The sequence below is a fragment of the Arachis ipaensis genome, chromosome B03, assembly GCF_000816755.2.
Source record: "Arachis ipaensis cultivar K30076 chromosome B03, Araip1.1, whole genome shotgun sequence".
Taxonomy (NCBI): domain Eukaryota; kingdom Viridiplantae; phylum Streptophyta; class Magnoliopsida; order Fabales; family Fabaceae; genus Arachis; species Arachis ipaensis.
The window spans coordinates 87,728,241-87,736,615 of NC_029787.2; positions in this window are offsets into that span (position 1 = coordinate 87,728,241).

Sequence of the window (8,375 nt, forward strand, 5' to 3'; positions counted from 1 at the left end):
CTTAGTAGTTGGCTAGTGTCAATGGCCATCAAATTGACCACTAAAGGTTCCCAAATCATCAAATCCATTAGACCCAATGACTCAAGTTTACCCAATTCCCTTAGCCTAGGCCAAGAGTAAAGAGAACTACTCCATAATCAAAGGAAACATTTCATCAAACACATGGTAAGCATTAATAAAAGACCTATTCAAATTGCAATTAAATTGGAACTAATAAGTACCCACTAACAATTATCAACATACAATCACTCAAACAACACAATTAATCATGAAAATCATCAATGTAACATTAGCAATTCAAGATTCACAAGATTCATAAAATGGGTATAAAATGACAATTGACTAGAAATCATAAATCTAACACAAGATCTAAACAAAATTATGCTATGGAATTCAAATTAAGCAATCAAAACTAGTAATTAACAAGATCCAATTCAGAATTCAACAAGGGAAGATCAAATTAAAGTTAGATCTAGAGAGGAACAAGGGTTTCTCTCTCTAGAAGAACAAGAACCAAAAATAGCTAAAAATTGTGTCTAAGTGTAAAATGATTGATCCCTCCCTTTCCCCTAGCATCCTTGGGTCTTTTCCATGCAGAACCAGCTTGAATTTGGGCCTCTTCAACCTCAGAAATCGCCATGCACGATTTCCTTTAATGAGGTCAAGTGCAGCTCGTCGCGTGTGCGCCGATTGATTTTGTGATCCACGCGTGCGCCCTGTACGCGTGCGCGCCGGTGTGGATTTCCCTAATCTACGCGGATGCGTCCATCTTTGCGCGCCGCTTCCAGCTGTCCTCATCCATGCGTGCGCGCAAGGTGCGCGTGCGCGTGAGGTGCGCGTGCGCGTGAGGTGCGCGTGCGCGCCGATGCTGAAGTTCCCAAACTCCAAATCTTCATGTTCCTTTCTCTTGTGCATGCTTTCTTTCTCTCTTCTAAGCCATTCTTACCCTATAAATCCTGAAATCACTCAATAAACACGTCACGGCATCGAATGGTAATAAAAGAGGATCAAAATATAGCAATTTTAAGGCAAAATTAAAGAAGCATGTTTTCCATCATGGAGCAATATTAGGAAGGGAATACAAAACCATGCAATTCTTGTGGATAAGTGTGAAAAATATTGACAAAATCCCCCAAATTCTACACAATATAAACCACAAAATTGGGGTTTATCAAGCATGGCTAGAGGCGTGCTTTAGGCACAAACACGCCCACGCGTGCGCATCCCTGACGTGTCCGCATCAATTGCAAAATCAGCCTTCCACGCGTACGCGTCACCCACGCGTACGCGTGACCTTACAAATCGGCGTAAAGAGGTGTCAGGCCGAAAGTTGTGCTGGCCTGGTGCGGGCACTATGCCCAAGGCACAAAATCACCCACGCGTACGCATCCCTGACGCGTGCGCACCATTTTCAAATTCTGACCACTCACGCGTACGCGTCAATGACGCACATGCGTCTCATGTTATTTTGGCACACACCCCAAGACAAATAGAGAGTTGTGCGTGCACAAGGATGCCTTCGTGCGAGCAGCATAAACACGGTCACGCGTACACGTGACCGACGCCCACACGTCACCTTCCAAATTTTGCGACCCACGCGCACACGTGGAGTACGCGTGCGCGTCACTAGCGCAACACCACCAGATCCCTGCACCACCACTTTTATTATCTTTTCTTTTCTAATCCTTATTTCTTTCTTCTTTCTTTCTCTTCTTTCTTCTTTATTATCCATTCTTTTTTCTCCTTCTTCTTCCCTTACTTTTTCTTCTTCTTCCCCCTTCTATCATATCTTCTTCACCTCACATTCTCCATTATCTCTCTGTCACCTTCTTCTCAAGGTTTTTCTTTCTATTTTCTTTCGTATCTTCTTTTTATTTATTTATTTTTGCATTATTCCACTTGGTGTTAAAAATTTAATTGGGTGATTATTTTCTTCTATAATTGCTTGTGGATTATTAAGGAGTTATTTGACAATTTTTAATAATTACTTTTGGGTTGTTTGCATGTTCAACTTTAATACTTTCAATAACATATCTACCATACATACTAAGTGTTTGTAAAAAAGCCCGTATGGCTGAAAGAACGAAACTCTCGCGCGATCTAGAATTTTCACAATTAAATTCGCGTTGGTAGTATAGCTTCTAGACCGACAAGAATTCCTTTCTTACAAAAGTTTGGTTGTCACAAGTAACAAAACCCAATAAAATTTATAACCGAAGTATTCAAACCTCGGGTCGTCTTCTCAAGGAATTTCTGGGAAGTATGATTTATTATTGGTTATGAAAAAGGTAGAAATTTGGGTTTTTGAAATAAGAAACAGGTAATTTAAATGGCAAGAAAAATAAATTAATGATTATAAAATCTCTTAGCAAGGTATGAGAAATTGAAGTCCTATCCTAGTTATCCTTATCAGGTGTGATGAGAATTGGATTCTGCTCCCACTTAGTTAAGTCAAGTGGACTAATTAATTTAATCATCAAGTCCTAGTCAACTCCTATGGAAAGACTAGAGTTATTAGAGTACAAATTAACCAGCAGAGAATTCTAATTTCAATCAACAGTTGAGTTTGATAACTCAAGTGTTACCAATTACTTAACCAAAGCCAAAAGGGGAAAATCTATTTGAATTAAAATAATTTGGATAAATTGAAAGCATTCATAACATAAATAAAACAATCTTAAATCTAAAATACCTCAATAATGTGTATTAAATAAGAAAATCATAACATGAATGTAGCATAAGTCAAGTTGGAAAGATAAATAATAATTAAAGTAATAGAATAAATAAAAATAGAAAATAAATTAAAGGAATAGTGAACCTGTACTTGAGAAATAACCATAAACTGAGAGGAATCCTAATTCTAAAAATCTAAATCCTAAATCCTAAGAGAGAGGAGAGAGCCTCTCTCTCTCTAAAACTACATCTAAATCCTAATAATTGTGAATGTGTATGTTGTATATGTGAATGGATACATTCCCCCACTTTATAGCCTCTAATCTGTGTTTTTTGGGCCAAAAACTGGGTCAAAAACATTCCAGAAATTTCCCCCAGCAATTTCTGACACGTACAGGTCGCGGCAAAGTGACGCGGAAGCGTCGTCCACGCGTTAGCGTGGATTGCGTTTTTGCCAGGTCACGCGTCCGCGTGATCCAAGCATTCGCATTGCCTGGCTTCGGAGAAGCTATGGAAAATTATATATCGTTGCGAAGCTCCAGACGTTAGCTTTCCAACGCAACTAGAACCGCGTCATTTGGACCTCTGTAGCTCACGTTATGACCGTTTGAATGCGAAGAGGTCAGGCTGGACAGCTTAGCAATTTCTTCAATTTCTTGTATTCCTTCCGCTTTTGCATGCTTCCTTTCCATCCTTTAAGCCATTCCTGCCCTGTAATCTCTGAAAATACTTAACACACATATCAAAGCATCTAATGGTAATAAGAGAGGATTAATATTAGCAAATTAATACTAAAGAAACATGTTTTCAATCATAGCACAAAATTAGGAAGGAAAATGTAAAACCATGCAATTAGTATGAAGAAGTGGGTAAAGAGTTGATAAAAACCACTCAATTGAGCACAAGATAAACCATAAAATAGTGGTTTATCAATGGCATTGTGAATTCTTAATTATTCTATCTTTCTACTCTAATGCCTGTTTTTCACAAAACCGTTCTAATATTTTATTAATTAAATATAATTATCAATACAAACGTTATTGTTAGTTTGTTACAAGTGATAATACACTTTAGTTATTGATGCTTGATCTATGCTACTCATGCCTTTGTCGGCATGCTAATAAACATCTTGCATCTACTTGCCATAACATGCACTTACTATATTTCCATTGATGAACTTATCACATTAGTCGCAACCATGTGTTAACGAAATCCTTCTTTACCTTAGCATTGATTATGACTTGTACTGTCCTCCTCCTTGCTTTAACCCTTGACTTTACATGTTACTTTCCTTTTCCCTTTTCAGGATGGCCATCAAAGAAGGAAAAGGGAAAGCTTCTCAATGGGGCGATAGACAAGTCCATCTGCACAATCTATGGAGAAAAGCGTCAGTTGGAGCAACCCGTCCACTTGCACATCTCAGCATGCACCGAGGACGGTGCAATCTTTAAGTGTGGGGAGGTCGATACCGACTTCCTGGGTTAGTCATTTCCTACTTCAACACCAATGTTTAATTTTCTTTGTTAAATTAGTTGTTGCATTTGCATGTTTGATTGCATATTTGTTTGATTTTGTGCATATTTTACCACCACTTGGTTAAAGTAATATTTTCCTTTTCAAGAAACTTTTTATAACATTTCACTAATTTGATTTAAAATTTTTGATAAACTTGTTTGAAGAAATATTATATTGGAACATGGTTTAGAGCTCGAACACACAAAACCAGTGAGATTTTGAGCCTAATTGATTGCTTGCATCTTATCAACCAATATTTTATTTTTCGTGTGTGTTATTCTCTCTAAAATTGTGATCTTTGTCTTGCTTAATTCTATATTTTCATGGTTTGATGTATGCATGCACTTATATGATTGAGGCCTTTGTTTCACTGAGTTTACATACCCATATGACCTTACCTTTCATTATCCCTTGCAAACCAATTCTGAGCCTATTTTACCCCTTTATTCTTTACTTTAGCTCATCACTAACTCTAAGCGGAAAATAATAATATCCTTAATTTGAATCCTTGGTTAGCTTAGAATAGTGAGAATGTTCATGATTTAAGTGTGGGGAAGTTGGGTTTGGAAACATTTGGTTTAAAAATTGGGTGTTATATATCTTTATGAAAATGTGAAAGAAATGTTTAGGACATATTCATGCATTCAATAATTTAATCATATGCATTGAGAAAAACAAAAATAAAAAAAAAATAGGCATATATATAAACAAAAAATAAAATAAAATAAAATAAAAAAAGAGAGAAAAGGAAAAGAAAAAGAGCAAATAAGTAAAAGGGGACAAAATGCCCCAAAGTAAATGGTGAAAGTAATGCATATGTACTATACTCGAAATGAGGATGCTAGAATATGTGGAAAACATGGTTAATGGATAGTTAGATGTTGTATTATGATTACATGGATTGTCTAAGTTAGGTGAAAAGTTTAAGTTAATTAAGGATTCAGATTTTAGTCCACTTAACCAAATATAATCCTACCTTGACCCTAACCCCATTACAACCCTTAAAAGACCTCTTGATATGTGTATCTGTGCATTAATTCTTTGTTGATTGGTAGAAGAAAAGCAAGCCTTAGAAAACAAGGTTAGTAGAGAATTGAGAGAGTCGAACCTTAAACACTTGAGTGATTAGAGTGTATACACTTTCGGTGAGGGTTCGATGCTCGATTCTTTGTTCCCGGCTTTCATGAGCTATTTTCGTCTGCAAGTTTACTTGTACTTTATTTTATGATTTGAATTAGTGAACTCCAGTTCATGTCTATTCTTGGAAGATTTATTTACTTTGACCAAGTAGGTAGAAACATTTTGCATGTAGTTGCATTCACATAGATAGGTTGCATTTCATACTTTCTACCATTCCTCTTCACTCTTTTAGTTCTCTTGAGCTTAGCATGAGGACATGCTAATGTTTAAGTGTGGGGAGGTTGATAAACCCCATTTTTAGGGTTTATCCTGTGCTTAATTTAGTGGATTTATCCATTATTCTCACACTTATTCATACAATTCGCATGTTTTACATTTTCCTTCCTGATTTTGTGCTATGATTGAAAACATGCTTCTTTGGCCTTAAATTGCTAATTAATAATCCTATCTTATTACCATTCGATGCCTTGATATGTGTGTTAAGTGATTTTAGAGTTTATAAGGCAGGAATGACTTAGAGGATGGAAAGGAAGCATGCAAAAGTGGAAAGAATACAAGAAATTGAAGGAACTGCTAAGCTGTCCAGCCTGACCTCTTCGCACTCAAACGGTCATAACTTGAGCTACAGAAGTCCAAATGAGGCGGTTCCAGTTGCGTTGGAAAGCTAACATCCGGGGCTTCGAAATGATATATAATTAGCTATAGTGTCCGTACATAAAAATGATTCGCACGCGTACATCACGCGCACGCGTCGTTCTGCAGAAAAATCAGCGACCTGTACGGATCAGAATTCGCCTCCGGCGATTTCTGGGCTGTTTTTGACCCAGTTTCCAGCCCAAAAAATACAGATTAGAGGCTATAAAGAGGGGAAATCGACTCATTCATTAAAACAACTTTCATATTCATAATTTTAGGTTTTAGATGTAGTTTTCTAGAAAGAGAGGCTCTCTCCTCTCTCTAGGTTTTAGGATTTAGGATTTCTCTTAGTTTTAGGGTTACTTCTTCTCAATTCCAGGTTCAATGTTCCTTTAATTTAGTTTCTCTTCTACTTTTATTTATTCTAGTATTTTGGTTTCTCTATTTCACTTGCTAATTACTTATGTTGCCAAATTGGCTTATGAACTTTTCATGTTAGATTTGAATTTCTATTTAATGCAATTTGAGGTATTTCAGATTTATGATTTTAATTTAGCTTTTCACATTCTTAGCTTGAATTGATTAATTGGTGACACTTGAGTTATCAAACTCTTTGTTGATTGATAATTGGAATTTGCTGGTTAATTTGGATCCCTCTAAAGCTAGTCTTTCCTTAGGAGTTGACTAGGACTTGAGGAATCAAATTAATTAGTCCACTTGACTTTCCTTTATTTATTAAAGGTTAACTAAGTGGGAGTAATGAACAATTTTCATCACAATTGATAAGGGTAACTAGGATAGGATTTCCAGTTTTCATACCTTGCTAAGAGCTTTATTAGTTATTAATTTAATTTCTTGAAATTTTATTTTCTTGTTCCTTATTTCAAAACCCCAAAAATACAGTTTTCCATAACCAATAATAAATCATACCTCCCTGCAATTCCTTGAGAGATGACCCGAGATTTAAATACTTCGGTTATAAATTTTATTGGGTTTGCTTAAGTGACAACTAAAACTTTTGTACGAAAGGATTCTTTGTTGGTTTAGAAACTATACTTGCAACGAGAATTTATTTGTGAAATTCTTTACTGACAAAAAATCCGATTCGTCACAATCCTATTAACTTGTCTATTTAATTGTTCAATTCTAGTGTTTGTGTTTTCTAAAAGAGGATTTAAAACTGTGACCATTTGATAAGTTAACATGTTTACTAGATCATGTGGCTTTCATCCATCTGTTGCCTAATATTTGTTAAAGATCCAATAGTTTGACTAGGTCGATTAACATGCATGCATTACTCTTGACATGTCAGAAAATACAGGTCTAAAATTTTCTACTCTAGTAACAGTGGGTGTAGTAGAATTAGATGCGCTGTTATTTCTTGCATTAATAGCATGCGAAAAGATTTTTTTCGATATATGTGAACCTGACACCCCCAGAAATAGGTACATTTGACATGCCATTTGGATTTTGGTAAAGAGAATTTTGAAAAGTTGAGTAGAGAGGAATAGGCAATCTTTGTGTCACCATAAGGCGGCCACCCTACTGTATTTACGTGAGTTGTATTTAACCCTAAATGGGCATGGCCAACGCCATCATGCCTCACTAACAATAAGATAGGCTCTGCATTTGACATCACAAGAGACTTTTCGGATCCATTACCTCTAGTCTTATCGCTGGAAGTACAAGAAGATGTTGCAGATATATTTGACATGTCAACTGATGCTGATTTCTTAGTCTCTGAAAACACAACCTTACTACTACATAACCACATGCAAATTCAAAATTCCTAGTTTTTTTTCTTTTGACAAACTACAATCTATTGTCAAGGTCTCACCGGGCGTGTCAATTTGTTTTACTCAAATTTTGTTAATGTTTAAAAGAAAAATGTGGGTATCTCAATGTCGCAATTGTATTGTCAATAAAAATTAAAAGGAATGAAATTAGCAGATAAATAAAGAAATGCAAGGTGTTAGAGGCAAAGTAAATTGGAGAAATAAAAAACAAACAAGAAATTAAAGAAAGGATGAAGAAGAAAACATAAATGTAAAAGTAGAGAAATTTTATTAATGAAAATGGAAAAAAGTAAAGTACAAGTGTTTGAGTTCAGTGGAATTACTTAAGATTTCTAATTTTACTTTGTGATGCCAAGGGGTTGAGAGCGTTTTGGATTTTTAAGTGTTTTTCAAAAGAACTGAACTCCCTACAAAATATGCCTAAAGCTCTATTTATAGACTAATCTAATGTCAACTGACATTTATCCTTTGTACATCACTTTCGAAAAATTTTGAATTGTATCCGTAACTGTTCTCGCACTCTTTACTTGATGTGAATTCAAAAATCAAAATAAATAACTAAATTATCAATTACCTAATTTAATTAAAATAAATATATATATTATATACAAAAAC